The sequence below is a fragment of the Lactuca sativa genome, chromosome 5, assembly GCF_002870075.4.
Source record: "Lactuca sativa cultivar Salinas chromosome 5, Lsat_Salinas_v11, whole genome shotgun sequence".
NCBI lineage: Eukaryota > Viridiplantae > Streptophyta > Magnoliopsida > Asterales > Asteraceae > Lactuca > Lactuca sativa.
This window is the reverse complement of record NC_056627.2, coordinates 176,071,417-176,094,246: the sequence shown is the minus strand read 5'-3', so window position 1 is coordinate 176,094,246 and position 22,830 is coordinate 176,071,417.

Sequence of the window (22,830 nt, the reverse complement as noted above, 5' to 3'; positions counted from 1 at the left end):
AAACGAGACACACTTTTAGAAAACTATAATAGGTATAGTTTTACGAACAAATTTCTAACTCTTATGTACTAGAAACATGAATTTCAAGAAGTCACTTTCGTATACAAGAACAAACGTAACATTTTAACAAGTAGATCTGTTTTTATACCATGGTTTTGTGAGACACTAACTTCATGTACGTTCGAGTACACATTTCAAGTCCTGTATTATATACCAGAATCCCTTGGAGGGGGAGCATGGTGTTTGTGTATAGATCTATACGGGCTTGACAACCCGCGCCCTGACTGTTAGCTGCAGTCCACCGTTTGGGGTGACAAACGTCATAACATTCCAACGCCTGAAGAACGTTGTGTATAGGCATTCCAAGTCAATAGTATGGTTATGAAACTCACATGGGGTATTAAAAATGCATTGATTTACAAGGTTTTTCATACACATTGGTTATTTTACACTTACATACATTTTAGAAACAAACATTGGTCTTGAGTGCAGGCTACTTTTATACTAGTAGAAAATATAGGATTTTCTAAACACAAACAAACAAAGACAAAACATTTCATTTCATACAAACATTGTCATTTAAATACTTATGAAACTCACCAGCTTAAATGCTGATCTACTCTTTCAAAATTACTTGTATGTCCCAGGGAATCAGTAATTTCAGGTATCATTATGCTTTTGTTGAAGGGATGCTGTGGCGCCAGTTAAATCTCGTATTTTTGACATCATATTGTAATTGGTTTTGAACATGTAACTTTTGACAAATGTAAACTTTCAATTATATATATGATGGTTGTATTGCTTTCTTTACTATGTATTCATTTGTTACGTTACCGCATGAAGTCATCCGCCCCCGAATGTTTCCGCCATTTAGGTTTGGAGGTGTGACAGATTGGTATCAGAGCAATGTTTATAGTGAACTAAGTATATCGAACCACATAAGATATACAAACTATAAATGCTTAAGGGACTAATACTCTCTGACAAAACAATTTTTCCTTTTTACGCTTAAGCAGCGTTGCATTCAACTTAAAATGATAGTTCATTTAAGTATAATTACATGCATACCACAAATTATTTTCGTGTTATCCAACTATACAAGTATTTAGACAAGTTGACACTACGATTGAGACTCGATGTATGTAATCAGATTTTGGACACATATAGCGTGATCAACTATATTTGCCTGAGATTAGACCAACGTATATCGAGGAATGATCGTAATAAGCAACAAGTCAAAACTTACCAAACCATTACTAGAATCAAACACAATAATCTAAATACTATAGGAGTATTTGCTATCTAAACTAGTTTAACTTATATGTTTTGCATGTTCAGCTTTATTCCATTCTTATAACCCTATTTCTCGTACAGTCAAATGGCTGGATTTCACCACCCTGGCGACCCCTACTTTCCCAACCAAGGCAACGGAGGATGGATCGAAGATGATCCCGAAGAGGACGAGGAACCCATAGAAGTGGGTGATGACTCCGGTACCGACTCAAAGCTGGAAGTTATCGATCCACCACCCATTCAACCTCCCGTCTTCGTAAGGAACTTTCAAGGACCGACTCCCGTCTGGGGAAGTCACCTCCATCATTGGAGCCAACAACAAGGCATACGCCCTCCCTACGGCATGTGCCGGGACTTCTATGATGTCCGCGGCGGAGGTTCGGCTGATCGAGCACTCCCGGTAATGGTGGGTAAGTTAGCCAATCAGTCCTATCAGTCCAGAGTTCAAGCTAGCCGACTCCGGGATGTCAACGTGGAAGTGCAGGTTCAAACTTCTGATATCCGTAGGCTGGACAAGATACAAGACAATGCTCAACTCCACACCGAGGCATTCCAAGCGCAAATGATTGCAGCCCTCGCTGAATTGAGGGAACAACAAGCCGCTTTTGATAGGCGTCTAATGGAGTCGAAGCAATCAGATGCAGAGTCAAGCTCCAAGCGTAACCTACGTCGCAAGTAGTGCTTGTCAAAGACTCAAATTTTGTTATAGCTTAGGACCTCGACTAAAAGTCTTTAAATTTCTCGAACTTTGTAATCGGAGACCCTTATAGGGGTCAAATTTTCATGATCGTTGTAACAACTTTTATATTAATATAAGTGACACTATTATTACTATGTTAAGTATTTCGTTCAAACCTTGAAAGGTCTTTGAGAAACCAAATACTTGTTTCATACCTTCAGTCTTACAAATAACTTTCATTCTTCTATTTTAAGACTCATACTATGATCTGTTGTTGAACTATAGCGATTTAGTTCATGAAACACATACATTTTCTATTCTATGAAATTCTTATCCTTGTCTTTTCAACCTATAGTTGAAGGATGCCTCCGCGTAGGAATCCAAGGCGAAACAACGGTGGGGAAGCACCTGTACCACCACCACCTCCACCACCTCAATTTGATGATGTTATGTTCCAAGCAGCAGTTACCGCAGTGGTGGCAGCTGCCATGTCACAGATCAATAACCCGAGTACTAATGGCTCGGGATCTGGCACACACCCATCCAACCATGGCGAGAGTCATGGACCACCTCGAGAATGCACCTATAAGGACTTCACTAATGCCAAACCCCGGATGTTTTATGGAACTGGTGGTGTGATGGCCCTGAGGCAGTGGATTGAAAGGACGGAGGCAGTCTTTGAAATCTGCTCCTGTCCCGAGCACATCAAAGTCAAATTTGCAACTTTCACCCTTATTGATAAAGCTTTAACTTGGTGGAATGGCCACGTTAAAGTACATACCCTAATCGTGGCAAACTCCATAAGCTGGGAGAGCCTGAAAGCCATGATGATGAGAGAATACTGCCCACGGGGAGAGATTCAAAAGCTCGAACACGAACTATGGACTCTCGGAATGGTTGGTACCGACATCGCTACTTATACCAACATATTCTGCGATCTGGAAATCCTTTGTCCAGATATGATTGCTCCCGAGAGCAAGAAAATAGAAAGGTACATCTGGGGACTGACGCCCCAAATACGATCAAGCGTGTTAGCTTCCAAACCTGACACCTTTGAAAGTGCTAAGGAACTGGCACAATCTCTGATTGACTACGGAGGTCATCAGAACTCAACCACTTCTGCACCAGAACCACAGAAAGGAAACAACAACAACAACAACAACAACTACAACAACAACAACAACAACAACAACAATAGCAGAAAGAGCGTGTGGAATAAAGGGAAGGGTGGGTCTTCCCAATAATCCGCAAAGAAACAGCTGGTTTCAGTGAATGCTGCCACTGTACCTACTACAGCTCCTACAAATACCTACCCAACAAAGCCTTATGTAGGTAACCTCCCAAATTGCACCAAATGCACTTACCACCACCATGGACCTTGTCGGGAAATGCAGTGCGCCAACTGCAACAGAAAGGGACACACAACCTGTTTCTGCAAGGACCCCGCAAAGCCAATCACTCAAGTTCCCAGTGCGGGTGTAGGGCAGACTTGCTACGGTTGTGGCGAGGTGGGCCACTACAAGAGGAACTACCCTAAGGCAGCAGGCACCGGCAGTGTGGGACGAGTTTTGGCAATAGGCCACGACGAAGCTGTAGCTGACCCAACTATAGTTGCTGGTACATTGCTTCTCGATAATTCATATGCATACATATTATTCGATAGTGGAGCGGAGAGAAGCTTCGTGAGTCAAAACTTTATTCATTTACTTAAACCTAAACCTAGCAAGTTAGAAAAATCATTCACTGTAGAGATGGCCAATGGAAAAACCGAAAACACTAACTGCATATACATGGGTTGTACGTTAACTTTAGACGGCCATTCTTTCCCAATCAATCTCATGCCAGTCCAAATTAAAAGTTTCGACGTCATAGTCGGCATGGATTGGCTGAGTCTTCTTCGCGCCGACATCATGTGCTTTGAGAAAGCAGTCCATCTTAATCTCCCTAACAACGAAACATTAGTTATCTACGACGACAAATCTAGTACAAACCTTCGCATCATTTCGTGCATCCAAGCTCGAAAGTGCTTGCGGAAGGATTGTCGAGCATTCCTAGCGCACATCGTTGATTCAAGTCAAGAACTGAAGGACATCAAGACCATCTCGGTAGTACGCGACTTTCCCGATATCTTTCCAGAAGAACTACCAGGATTACCACCGCAACGCCAAGTCGAGTTCAGAATCGACTTAGTTCTAGGAGCTACCCTAGTAGCGAAGTCGCCTTATCGTCTCGCACCAGCAGAGTTGCAGGAACTTTCCAGTCAACTTAATGAACTCCTTCAAAAAGGATTCATAAGACCAAGTTTCTCACCTTGGGGAGCACCGGTCTTGTTTGTAAAGAAGAAAGACGGATCGTTCCGTATGTGCATCGACTACAGAGAGCTGAACAAACTTACTGTCAAGAACCACTATCCTCTACCCCGTATTGACGACCTATTCGATCAACTTCAAGGAGCGAACTACTTCTCAAAGATAGACCTAAGATCCGGATACCACCAACTACGAGCTCTAGAGGGGGACATTCCAAAGACAGCTTTCCGAACTCGTTATGGACACTACGAATTTGTAGTGATGCCGTTCGGATTAACCAATGCACCAGCAGTATTTATGGACCTAATGAATAGGGTATGCCATCCTTACTTGGATCAGTTCGTCATCGTCTTTATCGATGATATACTTATCTATTCCCGAAGTGAGGAAGAGCATAGTCAGCACCTACGAAAAGTCCTAGAAACACTGCGAACGGAGAAACTCTATGCGAAGTTCTCTAAATGCGAATTTTGGATTCGAAGAGTCAAATTTTTAGGCCATGTTGTCAGCGAGAAGGGTATACACGTGGACCCCTCCAAAATTAAGGCCATTAAGAACTGGTCGGCACCAAATACACCTACAGAAATTCGTCAATTTCTAGGTCTAGCTGGCTACTATCGCAGATTCATAAAGAACTTCTCTAGCATTGCGAAACCTCTTACTACATTAACCCAGAAAGGCGTGGCCTTTGACTGGGAAGCGAAACAAGAAAAGGCATTCCAGACACTAAAACAGGCCTTGTGCATCGCATCGATACTATCCCTCCCTAAAGGGATAGAAGACTTCGTAGTGTATTGCGATGCGTCAAATCACTGACTTGGTTGTGTTCTTATGCAGAGAGGGAAGGTTATCGCTTATGCCTCCCGACAGCTTAAGACACACGAAGTGAACTATACGACACACGATCTCGAATTAGGAGCAGTGGTATTTGCTCTGAAGATCTGGAGACACTACTTATACGGAACAAAGAGTACTATTTTCACCGATCACAAGAGCCTTCAACATATTTTCGATCAGAAGGAACTCAACATGCGACAACGACGATGGGTTGAGTTACTAAATGACTACGAATGCGAAATTCGTTATCATCCTGGTAAGGCCAACGTAGTAGCTGACGCCCTCAGTCGAAAGGAATACACTGGTCGGAGGGTCAAATCTCTGACTATGACTATCCATTCCCACTTATCCACACAAATTAAGGAGGCACAAATGGAAGCTTTGCAACCTGAAAATGTGGCGGGTGAATCCCTGCGCGGAATGGAAAAGAATCTAGAAGTCAAGGGTGGCGGAGCCTACTATCTCATGGACCGAATCTGGACCCCGAAACATGGTGGTTTCAGAAACGTAGTCGTGACCGAAGCTCACAACTCAAGGTATTCCGTTCACCCGGGTTCAGATAAAATGTATCTGGATCTTAAGAAACTGTACTGGTGGCCTAACATGAAAGCAGAAATTGCTACCTTTGTAAGTAAATGCCTTACTTGCGCTAAGGTTAAGGTCGAATATCAGAAACCGTCAGGATTACTACAACAACCAGAGATACCAGAATGGAAATGGGAGCGGATTACTATGGACTTCATAACCAAGTTACCCAAGATGACAAGTGGACTCGATACCATATGGGTCATTGTCGACAGATTGACCAAATCCGCGCATTTCCTACCCATCAAGGAGACTGACAAAATGGAGAAGCTTACAAGAACTTACTTAAGGGATGTAGTGCGACTGCATGGTGTTCCGATATCCATTATCTCTGATAGAGATAGTAGATTCACTTCAAGATTCTGGCAGTCACTACAAAGTTCCCTTGGGACCAGGCTAGACATGAGTACAGCCTACCACCCACAAACAGACGGACAAAGTGAGAGAACGATACAAACTTTAGAAGATATGCTGAGAGCCTGTGTGATTGACTTTGGAAAGGCATGGGATATGCATTTACCACTTGTCGAATTTTCATACAACAATAGTTATCATAGAAGCCTAAAGGCTGCTCCGTTTGAAGCCCTCTATGGTCGAAAGTGCAGATCCCCTCTGTGCTGGACTGAAGTTGGCGATACCCAATTAGCTAGAGGAAGGGTTCCTGAAAGCACTCTCACCGGTTCGGAAATCATACGAGAAACGACAGAGAAGATCGTTCAGATTCGTGAACGATTGAAAGACTCTAGAGACCGGCAGAAAAGCTACGCTGACCAAAGGAGGAAACCTTTGGAATTCCAGGTAAGAGACCACGTCTTATTAAAGGTCTCACCGTGGAAGGGTTTAATACGCTTTGGAAAGCATGGGAAACTAAATCAAAGATACATAGGGCCTTTCGAGATTCTTGCCAGAATCGGCCCTGTGGCTTACAAGCTTAACCTACCGCGCGAACTTAGTAACATCCATCCAACCTTCCACGTCTCAAACTTGAAAAAGTGTCTGTCCGACGAGACTCTTGTTATTCCACTCGACGAGATCGAGATCAACGAGAGCCTCAACTTTGTGGAAGAACCAGTAGAAATCATGGACCGAGAGGTCAAACAAACAAAACAAAGTCGCATACCCATCGTGAAGGTTCGCTGGAACGCCAAGCGGGGACCTGAATTCACATGGGAACGCGAAGATCAAATGAAACAAAAGTACCCTCATCTCTTTCATGTTCGCTAGTATCTTTACTACTTTAAATTTCGGGACGAAATTCTCTCTAACGGGGGGATGATGTGACAACCCGATAGTTCAACTCTTTGTAATGACCTAAAAGGTCAAGTATTGTAACCACTTTTGAGTTAATAAAATTAACTTTCATAATAAAATGTACAAATAGTTCTATTTAAATTCCTTCTATGTTTAAATGTCTTTAAACCATGATCGTACGTAAAAAGAACGCCCAAATCCGACTTCGTATATTGAAGTTATGATTTTTCCAAGTTCAGCTTAGCAACAGACAGCTAAAACCTCGAATCGGAGATCGAGCGACTTTTGGCCAGAATGACCTAGACGAGAATCGAAGGTCTCGACAATGGTATTTCAGCACTAAAAAGTCTGGCAAAAACCAACGTCAGATAAAGAAGTTATGAATTTTAGAAGAAATTCCTTAAACACGATGAGTTATAAAATAAATAATAAAAATAATTTCGGAATTTGCCAACGGAGTCTAAACGAAACTTGTAGAGCGTAGTCTCACCTACGCGTGGATATAAAGACCATCGAAAACGGAGTTCGTATGAAGAAGATATGAATTTTTGAAGTTTATTAAATAAATTATATATTTATTTAATTCAAAAATCGAGCATTATCCGAAGAGGAGTCAGCGTCCTCATCCGAGGTACGCGCTGCGTACCCGAGGGACTTGGCCTCGGATCGTCCACGTCGCCCTATGCGAGGCTACCGACCCGTCAGACCCGCCCGTCCGAGCGACCCGTCCGACCCGCCGTCCCATCCGACCCGAAAGACTGATCCGTCCCATCCGAAGCCGAGGCAGTCGAGGCTTCGGTCATGCATGACGTACGCGTACGCGCTGCGTACGAGCGTACGCCCCGCGTACGAGGCTTCTCAGACCCCCAAATAAATAGCATGCGAAGGCTTCCAAGAAAAATGCTCATTTCTCTCCTTTCTTTCACAATATTGCCTCGTTTTCCGTGCCCGTTCAAACCCGAAGCTCTGGTCTTTTTGCTCAAGTCCCGAGGGTCGATTTTACTCCCGAGATTCCCGAGAATCCCGAGAAAAATCCGTTTCCCGAGACGAAACTCTGCCCGGTTTTCCATCTCGCTATCTTCAAACTTTCAAGTGAGTTCATACCCCTTAATTTACCTTTTAAATGTTCTATAAATTCTTTTATATGCTTTCAAGGGGGGGATTACAAGTAAAACACACGAGTATTATCGTGTGTTACACAAAGAACTCTTTTATATGCTTTCATATATCCAAATCACATGCGATTTACAAACTTTATAAGGAACTTTCATATACATAACATATGTTAAAATAGCATTCTATCTTTTGAAATATAAACTATTGTAATGCATGTATAAACTAAACTTTTCTTAGATTATACTTGTCTATCTTAGACTCTACACCAAAAATCTATGCTTTCATAAACAAATGATTCCTTTTCTAGGTATTTCTAAACAAACGAGACACACTTTTAGAAAACTATAATAGGTATAGTTTTACGAACAAATTTCTAACTCTTATGTACTAGAAACATGAATTTCAAGAAGTCACTTTCGTATACAAGAACAAACGTAACATTTTAACAAGTAGATCTGTTTTTATACCACGGTTTTGTGAGACACTAACTTCATGTACGTTCGAGTACACATTTCAAGTCCTGTATTATATACTAGAATCCCTTGGAGGGGGAGCATGGTGTTTGTGTATAGATCTATACGGGCTTGACAACCCGCGCCCTGACTGTTAGCTGCTGTCCACCGTTTGGGGTGACAAACGTCATAACATTCCAACGCCTGAAGAACGTTGTGTATAGGCATTCCAAGTCAATAGTATGGTTATGAAACTCACATGGGGTATTAAAAATGCATTGATTTACAAGGTTTTTCATACACATTGGTTATTTTACACTTACATACATTTTAGAAACAAACATTGGTCTTGAGTGAAGGCTACTTTTATACTAGTAGAAAATATAGGATTTTCTAAATACAAACAAACAAAGACAAAACATTTCATTTCATACAAACATTGTCATTTAAATACTTATGAAACTCACCAGCTTAAATGATGATCTACTCTTTCAAAATTACTTGTATGTCCTAGGGAATCAGTAATTTCAGGTATCATTATGCTTTTGTTGAAGGGATGCTGCGGTGCCAGTTAAATCTCGTATTTTTGACATCATATTGTAATTGGTTTTGAACATGTAACTTTTGACAAATGTAAACTTTCAATTATATATATGATGGTTGTATTGCTTTCTTTACTATGTATTCATTTGTTATGTTACCACATGAAGTCATCTGCCCCCGAATGTTTCCGCCGTTCAGGTTTGGGGGTGTGACACGCATGCACCTTTGAGGGAAAAGCCCTAACGTGGTGGAATGGCCACGTTAAAGCCCTAACACTCGTCGTGGCTAACGACATTGGCTGGGAAACGATGAAGAACCTCATGACTGAGGAATACTGCCCGAGGGGCGAAGTCCAGAAGTTGGAACAGGAACTTTGGAACCTGACCATGAAGGGCACCAATGTGATCGCTTACACTGCCCGATTTAGCGAACTGGTGGCCCTCTGCCCCAATATGGTTCCCACTGAGGGGAAAAAGATCGAACGGTACATATGGGGGCTAGTGCCTCCATACTAGGGGAATGTCCTAGCATCAAACCCCGCTACCTTCGACAGTGCCAAGCGTTTGGCACAAAGACTCATTGACCATGGAGTCAAGACCCCTGCGACAACAACAACCCTAGCCATCCCAGAACCCTCCAAACCCGTCTGACACTAAGTGGAAGTTCTGGGATGACAAGAAGAAGCAGCGAGCTGCCAAGAAACAGCAAATCGTGGCAGTACATGCCGCGATAACCCCTACTGTTGCTACTGCTCCGGGGAAGCAGTATGCCGGAAGTTTGCCGAAGTGCAACAAATGCAACTTCCACCACAACGACTCCTGCCGTGAAATGTAGTGTTCTAACTGCAACAGGAAAGGACACACCATCCGTTTCTGTAAGTTCCCGGCACAACCGATCTCCCAAGTACCTGGCTCTGGCGCGAGCCCAACTTGCTATGGATGTGGCGAAGCAGGCCACTTTAAAAGGGACTGCCCCAAAGCGAGGAATGTTGGAGGAGCAGGGAGGGTACTAGCTATAGGCCACGGGGAAGCAGTTGCTGACTCGACAGTGATGACTGGTACGTTCCTCCTTGATAACTCCTATGCATGCATTCTGTTCGATAGTGGAGCGGAGCGAAGCTTCGTAAACCACAAATTTGCTCGCATGCTTAAGCAACAACCACACGCACTTAATAAACAATTCACAGTAGAAATGGCCAATGGGAAAACTGAAAGTACTAATAGCATATACTTAGGTTGTACCCTAACTCTAGATAACCGTTCATTCCCAATCGACCTTATGCTGGTCTCAATAAAAAGCTTCGACGTTATTATCGTTATGGATTGGTTAAGTCTTCATCGCGCCGACATCATGTGCTACGAGAAAGCAGTCCGTCTAAACCTCCCGTCTAACGAAACTCTTATAGTCTACGGCGACAAACCTGGTGCGAGTCTTCGCATTATATCAAGTATTCAAGCACAAAAATATCTGCACAAAGAATACCACGTATTCCTTGCTCACGTCGTCGACACAAACCTAGAAATGAAAGAACTAACGAACATCCCTGTAATGAGCGACTTCCCCGATGTTTTCCCAGAAGAGCTACCCGGATTACCTCCGCAACGACAGGTCGAGTTAAGAATCGACTTAGTCCCAGGAGCTACCCCAGTAGCCAAGTCACCCTACCGCTTAGTGCCAGCTGAGATGTAGGAACTCTCTGGTCAACTTAACGAACTGCTCAGCAAGGGCTTTATAAGACCAAGTTTCTCACCTTGGGGAGCACCGGTCTTGTTTGTTAAGAAGAAAGACGGATTATTCCGTATGTGTATCGACAACAAAGAACTCAACAAACTAACGGTCAAGAATCGATACCCTCTGCCTCGCATAGATGATCTATTTGACCAACTGCAAGGGGCAAACTATTTTTCCAAGATTGATCTGAGATCCGGATATCACCAGTTACGAGTGCTAGAAGAGGATGTGCCGAAGACAGTCTTCCGAACTCGTTACGGACACTACGAGTTCGTGGTGATGCCATTCGGATTGACCAATGCGCCCGCAGTCTTCATGGATCTGATGAATAGAGTATGCCGACCTTACTTGGATCAGTTCGTCATCGTTTTCATTGACGAAATCTTGATCTACTCCCGAAGTAAGAAAGAGCATGGCGATCATCTACGACAAGTTCTAGAGACCTTACGAAAGGAGAAACTTTATGCGAAGTTCTCGAAATATGAATTTTGGATCCGAAGAGTCGAATTCTTAGGACACGTGGTAAGCGAAGAGGGAATCCACGTGGACCCATCCAAAATTAAAGCCATTGAGAACTGATCAGCACCCAAGACGCCTACAGAAATTCGTCAATTTCTAGGTCTCGCTAGCTACTACCGCATATTCATTCAGAACTTCTCCCGAATAGCGAAAACCCTTACGACCCTGACCCAGAAAGGCGTGGCCTTTGATTGGGAAGAGAAACAAGAGAGAGCGTTCCAAACGCTCAAGAGAGCCTTGTGCACTGCACCAATACTATCCCTTCCCGAAGGAATAGAAGACTTCGTAGTCTATTGCGATGCATCAAATCAAGGGCTCGGGTGTGTTCTGATGCAGCGAGGTAAGGTCATCGCCTACGTCTCGAGACAGTTGAAGACACATGAAGTTAACTACACAACACACGACACACGATCTTGTACGGGACGAAAAGCACTATCTTTACCGAACGCAAGAGTTTACAACACATCTTCAATCAGAAGGAGCTCAACATGAGACAACCACGGTGGGTCGAGCTACTTAATGACTACGAATGCGATATTCGTTATCATCCGGGTAAAGCCAACGTAGTAGCAGACGCCCTAAGTCGGAAGGAATATTCTGGCCGCAAAGTCAAGTCATTGTCAATAACCATCCATTCACACCTATCTAAGCAAATTCAGGCGGCTCGACTTGAAGCCATGAAACCTGAAATTGTGACGAGTGAATCCCTTAGAGGAATGGACAAGAATTTAGAAGCCAAGGGTGACGGAGCCTTATATTTCATGAACCAGATCTGGACACCGAAACACGGTGGTTTCCGAGACTTGGTCATGACCGAGGCACACAACACTTGGTATTTCGTCCACCCAGGTTCAGATAAGATGTATCTGGATCTTAAAAAGCTATACTGGTGGCCTAATATGAAAGCAGAGATTGCTACCTTCGTAAGTAAATGCCTTACTTGCGCAAAGGTTAAGGTCAAGTACCAGAAGCCCTCTGGTTTATTGCAACAACCAGAGATCCCGGAATGGAAGTGGGGGCGGATCACTATGGATTTCATAACCAAGTTGCCCAAGACAATGGGTGGACTTGACACCATATGGGTTATCGTTGATAAATTGACCAAGTGTGCACACTTCCTGCCTATCAAAGAAACCGACAAGATGGAGAAACTTACGAGAACATACATTAGGGAAATAGTACGGCTACATGGTGTACCTATGTCCATTATCTTCGATAGAGATAGTAGGTTCACCTCAAGATTTTGGCAATCACTACAACATTCCCTAGGAACAAGGCTGGACATGAGCACAGCCTACCATCCACAGACCAACGGACAAAGTGAGCGGACCATCCAAACACTGGAAGATATGTTGCGAGCCTGTGTGATTGATTTTGGGAAAGCATGGGATACTCATTTACCCCTTGTCGAATTTTCCTATAATAACAGTTATCACACGAGCATCAAGGCTGCTCCATTCGAAGCTCTCTACGGCCGAAAGTGCAGATCCCCTCTGTGCTGGGCTGAGGTGGGTGATACCCAATTAGCGAGGGGCCAAGCTTCCGACAGTACTCTCACCAGTCCGGAAATCATTCGGGAAACGATAGAGAAAATCGTTCAGATCCGTGAACGATTGAAAGCCTCTAGAGACCGACAGAAGAGCTACGCCGATAAACGAAGAAAACCTTTGGAATTTCAGGTGGGAGACCGAGTCCTTCTCAAAGTCTCACCCTGGAAAGGCTTGATACGCTTCGGCAAGCGTGGGAAGCTTAATCCGAGGTACATAGGGCCTTTCGAGATTCTTGCCAGAGTCGGCCCCGTAGCTTACAAACTCGACCTACCCGACACACTTCGTAACGTACATTCTACATTCCACGTATCTAACTTGAAAAAGTGTCTGTCCGATGAGACTCTTGTAATCCCACTCGACGAGATCGAGATCAACGAGAGCCTCAACTTCGTGGAAGAACCAGTAGAGATCATGGACCGTGAGGTCAAGCAGACGAAGCAAAGTCGTATCCCTATCGTGAAGGTTCGCTGGAACGCCAAGCGAGGACCGGAATTCACTTGGGAACGCGAGGATCAGATGAAACTGAAATACCCTCATCTTTTCGCTTAATTATTTGTAACTCCTTATTTGCTTAAATTCTAATTTTGGGATGAAATTCCTTCTAACGGGGGGATGATGTGACAACCCGAAATTTCCATTTGTACGAACATTATCTATTCAATAGAAGCTAGTCCAGTTTCAGTGATTTTCATACTTTTCCGAACAAGTTTGTGTACATTAGGGTTTACATTTAAGGAGATATCAGGAGAGTGGATGCTCCTGGGTTTGTGAAACTTGAACATTCCAAGTTTCATAATGTCATAGTCTAATTTCCGGAATAAAAATATTTTCTGCCAAAATATTTCAGGACTATAAATAGATTTCTGAATTAAATTAATTCATTATTCACAATTCCAAATAGAGAAAAACCATTTTCTCTCTGATGGATCTTCGGGTTTTCATCCCAGATTGTGAGTCTACTTTCCTAGATGTGTTTTATTACTTGTTTTATGCTTTATAACATAGATTACATGTCTAAAACACAAGATCCGGGAGTTTACCGCCCAAGAACGTTCTTGGGGAGTAAACTCCAAAACAAGGCCTAAAAGCTACCTAGTCCCATTTCCTTGTTAGACAACTAGTTAAGGACTTAATGTATAAACATTAGAGGCTAGAAATCAATCAAGAACCACTAGTTATAGGAGTTTACGGCCAAGGATATCTCTTGGGCCGTAAACCCCTTTTTAAGGGCTATAAGTGCCCTAAATCACCCCTAAGGCTTAAAGACATTTACCCTCTAATGCTTGTAGCTAATTTGGACACCAAAACACTTCAAAATCATAGAGTTTTAGGATTTACAGCCAAGGATATGCTCTTGGGCCATAAACCCCTTTTTCAAGGGCAAAGTGTACCCTAAACACCCCTAAGGCTTTAAGACAATTACCCTTTGATACTTAGGACTTGAATGGGGAGTATATTACATAAAAATCATCCCTTAAAGGTAGTTTACGGCCAAGGAACATCACTTGGGCCGTAAACTCCAAGTGAAGGCACAAATGTGTGCCTATTGTCCCCTTTAGCCTTAAGCAAAAACATGGAAGTTATCCTACATGTGCAAGTGCCTTAAATGAATTAAAACCAACACCCCATAGGAGTTTACGGCCGTAAACTCTTGGGGATATGGTCATTAGGCTGTAAACTCCTCTATGGAGCATTCTAGGGCCTTAAACTACTTCAAGAATTATTCCATAAGTGCTAGGCTTATTCTAGGATTAAAATAGCACCTTAAAACACCCAAAACCACCAAGTGAGGAGTTCACGGCCATAAAATCATGGGTTTACGGCCGTAAACTCCAAAGGTGGGGTTTGTTTGGTGGTAAGCTCTTACACAAGGTCTTTGGAAGCTTCAAACCCTTTTGCCTTGTCCCGTAGCAACTTAGATGCAACCATTAGGGCCTTTAAGACTTATGCAAAGTGTTTACATGTTCCTAAGTGTTCTAACGTATTTTATTAAGTTATTATTTGGCTAATTAGTTATATATATGCTATTATATGATAACTAGGCTCGTGCATGTAAACAAGTCTCCGTTTGCCACCTAGCACGGTATCCGATACTACAATCCAATCAGCTCACCACAAGTGAGTTCATACCCCTTTAATCAACCTTTGAAATGCTTTTAAATGTTTTAAATACTTTATGGGGGAATACAAGTCAAATACTTATAGTTATTGCATCAGTCACATGTGATTGCATTAATCACATGTGATTTATAACTAGAAAACCAATGATTTATTCATTGTTCAAACTGTTTATCAAATTGTTTCACTTCAAAATGTTTTACAAACTCTTTTACTTATCAAATGCTTTTATTAAACTGTAGTTTATTCCTTATAAAATTGCATGCTCATATATGTATAGATATATAAGTAATGTTTAAAGGGCTTAGGAAGGCCATCCGCCCTATTTCCTTTTTCTCGATTTGGATGTGGTCTGGTGGGATTTCGGGTGACCATCCGAGGGTCGTTTCAATATTAGTTATATATCATATATACATGTATAGACATAAAAGTACTTCCATATTCATACTTATCAGTACATCAATAGTTAGTTACCATCGGGGTAACACAGGAACATATACAACTATACTAGAAACAGGAACATATACAACTATACTAGAAACAGGAACATATACAACTATACTAGAAACAGGAACATATACAACTAAACTAGAAGGAGAACATATACAACTAAACTAGAAGGAGAACATATACAACTATACTAGAACGAGAAACATTACATATACATGAACACGTTAACAATTGTGATCCACTATGTCGGAGCATGCCTTAAATTTCATGGCCCGAGTTGTAGCCAGAATTCTCTTGGAGGGAGAGCGTGAGTTTGCGTATAGATCTATACTGGATTGACTATCCTACACCTTGCTGCTAGCTACAGCCAGACCTGTAGGTCTGCGGGTGCCAAACGTCATTCCGTTATTACAACCATTCATTATGTCGTTGTTACCAGTCGATAGCATGGTGCAATTTATCACATTATACCTTAATATAAATCCGGTTTAAGGTAGTTAGTACAGCAGTAGTTCCTATTATACAAAACTACAGTACTACAATGATTTACCCATTACATATTTTCATGATAGCCTCACTTAAGCATAAATGTACAAACTATATTTTATTAAATGATAGTTACACTTGGCAAATTACACACTTTTACAACAAACGAGCATACAAAAAAGTTAGGCCTTGGTAGAAGGCTACTTTAATAGAAAATATAGGTTTTTTCTGAGAGATTCAAACTTTTACAAACACTTTCAAACACTTACTTACATTTTTGCAAACTTATACATTGAGACAGGTTCAAACGTTTTTGACAACAAACATTGACACTAAAATACTTATGAACTCACCAGCTTAATGCTGATAAACTCTTTCAAAATAACTTGTATTCTCAGGTCATCAGTAGACAGGTACCGAGGCCAGCTTTTGAGAAGATGGAGCGTATTCAAGACTCATCTTATTATTTTGATTTACATTATTTTGGTGTCTATAATTGTACAGAACACGCTTGTATTAAAATTATATATTTAATGCAATGGATGATGTTGTTTTCTTATTTACATTTACTGTGTTGTGATACTATACATGACGTCCTCCGCCCCAGAACGTTTTCCGCCGTTCTTGGTTTTGGGGTGTGACATGAAACTCTCTGGCTAACTACTGCACCTCAATGACTGGTGCAAACTCCGCCCTGAACCTGGTAGAGAAATTAGTCCAGGTCATGGCATCCAACGCTGCATCATCTCCAATGGTATGTCCGACCTCCTCCCACCAATCCCGTGCCCTATCCTTCAGAAGACAGGACGCCAATCTAACCTTGTCCCCCTCGGAACACCTGCTCATGCGGAACGTGTTGGCCACATCTGCCAACCATCTAGTGCTCGCTATAGGGTCCCGTGCCCCGTGATAGTCTTGAGCTCCACATGCCCTGAACTCCCTGAATGTAAGTGTGCGCGACCCCATCATGGCCACCACCTCGGCACGGAAGGTGCCCAACCTTTCATCCATCAGCTCTAGGATACCCTCCTTGATCCAACCGAAGATCACAGGAGTCTGCTCTAAAATGATACAAGTAATCTCTGAAGAAAGAAACTCTCTAGTCTGCTCATCCATGCGCTCGCTCCCCGAGCATGATCCTGATCCCTCCCCGGCACCTCCACTGCCGGCTGCTGGCCTCGAACGCAAAACCACCATTCTGAAACACATCATAGCAACATCAGAAAACTGAAAATATCTTAAGGGATCATTGATACTACTACTAGCTTCCTGGTCTTGTCTCGGCCTTCCTTGATTCGAGTACGGATCCTCTGCTTTCAGTAGTACGGGCCCATACTACCTTCCACATCTATCTGTACTTCCCGCAAGAACTGCCTTGACTCCACCAAGTCACTTCTACTACTACTGATCTCTGCTACTCTCATCCTAGGCTTGCCCTAGGGAAATCTCTGACTCCACTCAAACCAGTCCTCAGCTGCTGAAGACCTCCCTGCAATGCTAATTAGCCATCACCTGAATACCATCACATGTGATGAGGCTCGGATAATCCTTTGAGTAAAAGGCTCGTCCCTACAACGGTTAGACTCAAACGAGAGCTGCGCAATAGGGCCAAATCCAACACTCTGAGATTATTCAACCCTGATCACATGTGACGTGACGTGTTCACCTAATTGCTAACTCTCATCACCAAGAGTTCTACAAAGCACGAAGCAAGCAGCATTCGAACACCGGAAACTACTCAAACAAATCTACTCTCATAATGAGAAACTGCACTAGCATACAATGCTAAGCTCACGCTACCAGGCATAACCTAAACAGGCTATCCTACTGCTGTCTACTCAATACTAGCATGCAATTCTCATAAAGTTGAAACACATATAGCAGGCACATAAGGCATCCTCCTAGATCCTCAGTCCTATACTAGCATGCTGTTCTACTGAAACTGGAACAATTAATCATAATAATACAACTTGTATGGGTAATTTGGGAGTACTTACTTGAGCTCGGTTGATTGCATGCACCACACCCTTATCTTGTTTTAAAAAAAATTCTTTTCTTTCTAAGTGCTTTCCAAAATTTCATTCGAAAACATTTTTCTTTTTGAAAATCATTTTATCTTTCCCTTAGTTTGAGTTCAGATGCACCCAGAGGTGTATCCGAATCCCTGAAACCAGGGCTCTGATACCAACTTGAAACGACCCAAAAATACGACCCAAAAATTTCAATTTTTATATTATAACAAAACCATGAAACCAAGTATCACATAACAAAACCATACGTTGCGTGTTCAAAAACCATGATAAAATACTGTGAGAAAAACTATATCACAACTGTATCCAAACATATCAAGAAACTGAATCAACTCCCAGGACAAAAACTGAAGCTGTGGTGTGTGCGATGCCATCATCCTGAGCTCTTCCCTTTGCTTGCGGAAGTACCTAAAACCAAAACTGAAACTGTAAGCACGAAGCTTAGTGAGCTCCCCCAAACTACCACATACCATACAATACATATAAAGCACATACTGGGCCTTGCCCACTGCATCGGACCGAAGTCTGGAACTAGCTGCATCGGACCGAAGTCCAGAACTGACTGCATCGGACCGAAGTCTGGAACTGACTGCATCGGACCGAAGTCCGGAACTGACTGATCATAGCATAGCATAACACATATCAACTAATATAAACACATATACTGCATACTGCATCGGACCGAAGTCCGGAACATGTAACACACAAACATGTTTGAATCACATAGACCTCAAGCATACTGAACTACTGCTTCGGACTGAAGTCCGGAACTGCTACTAACTAAATGGGCCGGCATTGTGGCCGTAGACCCATTCCTACTGGAAGGAAACTCACCTCGTGAACTGGCTGCTGAGTGTATGGCTCTGGAAGCTAACTGCTTCTGCTCCAGTATCTCCCCGGCTACAAATCCATAGACACACTCAATCAAATGCTAATCACTGTACTGGGGTAAAATGACTATTTTACCCTTGGTCAAAGTCAACTCTCCCGGTCAAAGTCAACTTTCCGTAAATGTAAGAATATCAAATTCTTGCCATTTACTATAATCTATTAGATTCTAAACTTATATGCAATGATCATTTTGTAATGACTATGCACAAAAGTTACAGAGACTTGGCAACAGACATTACAAAGAATTCCAATAGAGAGAAATTCCATGGAAATGAAGTCTCAAATTCAAAGTACATTCCTTTGAACATCCTTCTTGCATTAAGTTTCCTAATCTTACACAAATTTAAACAATAACTTCCTCTTATGGAAACATTTCCATATTCCCATTTTGACTATCACTTCTGAACAAGAGTTAGCTCATCTCAGAGTATGTCAATATGGTGCTTCCAAAATTCAAAATATACTTACAACTATCCATAAGCAACCAATCTTTGGCGAACCTTAGATTGTCCTTAACAGTTGTTTAACCACTTAGTCATACTCGGTTCTATTCCTTTTTCCATCTTAATGCCCTAGGCATTTGGAAAATTTAAAACGGATGAATATTATAGCATATGTAATCGATCCTATACTCGAAGCATATTAAAAAAGATTCATAATGACATGATACTTGACCAGTCTTTTGCTACAATATTTCTATTTGCCATGTTCTCATAATTTTGATTACGAAGAGGGATGTTGTAATCATAATCAAATTTTGAGAACGCAATTAACATTTCAATATATAGAATTTCCTTATGTTGAACCATTCCAACATAATATTCATATATATTTGACTAAATTTGATTAAAACCTAAATCTAAGCTTTTAGATTTTGAAATGAAGTATAATTTCCTCTCCCTTAATTATAGCAAAACAACTTTTCAAACCCTGCAACTTTGCGATTTGAAACCTTTTGTTTTTCTATAATTAACATTGCTAACTTGCAACACTTTCCATAATAATTATGCTCCCACTAGTATCATAATTATTATCTTACTTGCATAACACTTATGCTCCCACTAGCTTTGACATGTATTCAGAAATCAGCTGGACTTCTAGAAATAAATACTCGTTGACTTCCTTTACAAAGTTCAGATTTCTGATATGAGATGCTTCGATAATAGTTTATCTAGGCTTCTCAAACTCATACACCTTTTCTTAGATAGCTCACATGTGTGTCTAAACCATTTTAAAACATACAACAATAAGTCTCAAATGTTTAGGCCTTTTCCATTTCTCACAATTCAAACTATGAAGAGGGATGTCGTAATCATAATCAAATTTGAGAATGCAAATAACACAATTGCTATCTCCTTAAAATCTACTTAGTGAAAGCGTTTCCTCACAACCATTTTCATGAATTGGAGAGAAACCTTATGACACTTAGATTTTATGGTATATGTGTTCCTATCCATGTGAATTTTTCATAACCATAATCACAAGACATGGTTAGTGACAAATCCAAACCCTTATGGAATGAACTTGTTCAGTCTTAATTTCTTGCCACTTGGCAGCACAAGGGCCTACCATTGCTTCCAAGTTGTTATGAAAACAATTGAGAACTCACATACATTGTCAACTTTAACTGGAATGGGCACCGAAACAAGAATATGTCAACATGATAGGTTACAAACCTCAAGTCGTGTGCTAGTGATTAACAATAGGTTTACTCTTGATTAGTTCATGAAAATTTCAAGATCTTGAAGACTCCCACTGACCTCTTGACATATAAGATTCACTTTGTCAATAGACATCACTTGACAAACAAATATTCAAGAGTTAGTGTGGATTCTTATCAAGACAAACACTTCATACAATTGGTCTTAGTTGGTCTTTGTTTTATCCAAAACATCACAACATACCAGTTTCAAATGTATAAGAGTAAGAAACAAGTTACTCTACATTTGATGAGTGTTATAAACCTTCTTAATTTAGTTTCACTCAAGGCATAAGCTTGGAGTATGACTCTAAGACTTGTTTTTGAAGTATGACTCGTCTTCTAGATTTAACTATTTCAACAATTCACGATTCCTCTTCTTAGCAATACAAATGCACTAAGATGTCCTTTATCGATCAACTGATATATGGTTTTCATAGTCATTAAGATAATCATAAAACGCAATACTCAAGTACTCTTCCATCTTTTCAGATTGGAGAAAAATCTATCTTTCTGCCTAATTTTATTCTTTTCATTCATTCTGCCATACATTGAAACTTTTCCAATCATTCAGAATTATACTTAAACTTGTAAGCATAACCATGTTTACTAAACTTTAGTTAGACCTGGAAATTTAAGACACGAAGACACGAATATGTGAGAGACACGACACAACACGAATACATCTTAAAAATTAAGATAAAGCTTATTTCTCATTGTGTAATCGTATCATGTTAAATTCGTAAATGACACATTTTCATGACACGAATACACGAATTGGCAGGTCTAACTTTAGTAAATCATGATAAATAGTCTTAATGTTCTCTGTGGTGGACCTGACCAACGCACAACCAGTGTACTCGATCCCTTAGTCCTTTACTTGACTCACATATACATGTGAACAAGGAATCAGTCTTAATTTCCCAAAGATGAAAATCCTCATTCATCACACAATACAAGTTGCATGATTCCAAGTTCCTATCCAATTGAAACATGGGTGATGAGAATCTTTCCTTATTTGGTAAATTCTCAACACTATCACAAACGAAGGAATCAAATTCATATTGCTAACATAGAAACATACAAACATCAATTTCTACAAATGTCATTGCTTGGAGATATAATAAAATAAAAAACAAAATTTGATTTATTTATAAAATGCGGAAAAACTTTTCCTTACAATGTAATTACGAGTGAAAATTATGTTTTTAAATATTTATAAGCAATCTATCATAACTCTTAAGGAGCAACTGAAGAATTTGATCATCGAACCATGCGATCGAAATCCATTTCTTCGTGATCAGAGTCAGCCTACTCTTCTTTTAAGCTTCATTTGATTCTACAAAACATCAAAATGTAATTGCATTACATCATGTATTAAGAATCTACAAAAAGGAAATTAATAGAGTTAGACAACGGACTTACCGAAAGTAGAGTAAAAAAATTTGACTTTACCATCCTTGCAATCCTTTAGGTAAATATGGTAGCTTCGCAACTAGTCCCCCTTCTCTTGGCAATGGACTCTTTGGGAATGGTACACATGACTATCTCAGACTTAGCCTTTCTCTTTACCATTTGGTCAAATGACTTGACTATGGTTGATCCCTTTCCATTGGCAAGAGAAATCTTTTATGGACTTCCAATTTTACCATTGTTAGTGTGCATGGAAGTTTGGGGAGTAGATATTCTAATAAAATTTGCTTTACCAGTGCACCAAATCATTGCTAATTCAGTAGCAACAAGAAAATAGGTAAGATCAATAAGGGTCATGTTGTGGTCTGTCACATAGTAGTCCTTAATGAACTCACTATATGACTCGGGAAGCGATTGAAGAACCCAGTCACCAGCCAACTTCCTTGAGATAACGACACCCAGTACTCTCAGCATGTCAATATGTGACTTCATCTCCAAGAAATGAGTACACACAAACCTTCCATCTTGGTGTCTACATGCCAATAGGACTTGAGTGACCTTGAACTTTTCAAGTATTCGAACTTGTGGGTCAGGGAGAATTACTGGAGGAGGTGGAGGAAGTGTAGTATGATATTATGGAATATCATCTTCATGTGGAAAGCTTTTTCCAAAAGATTTGAGAAGACCATAATTGTCTGTACGAGACATCTACAAGGGAGAAATTCAAGTTAGTTGATTTAAGTCCTTAATATAACACCCACATGAAATATTAAGGCTAGGACCCAACACAATATTTTATAATTTGGAAGTGGGATGCCGTAATCCAATTGTAAAATATTTAAAGATAGGTAAATGATGATTTTCCAATTTCCACCATG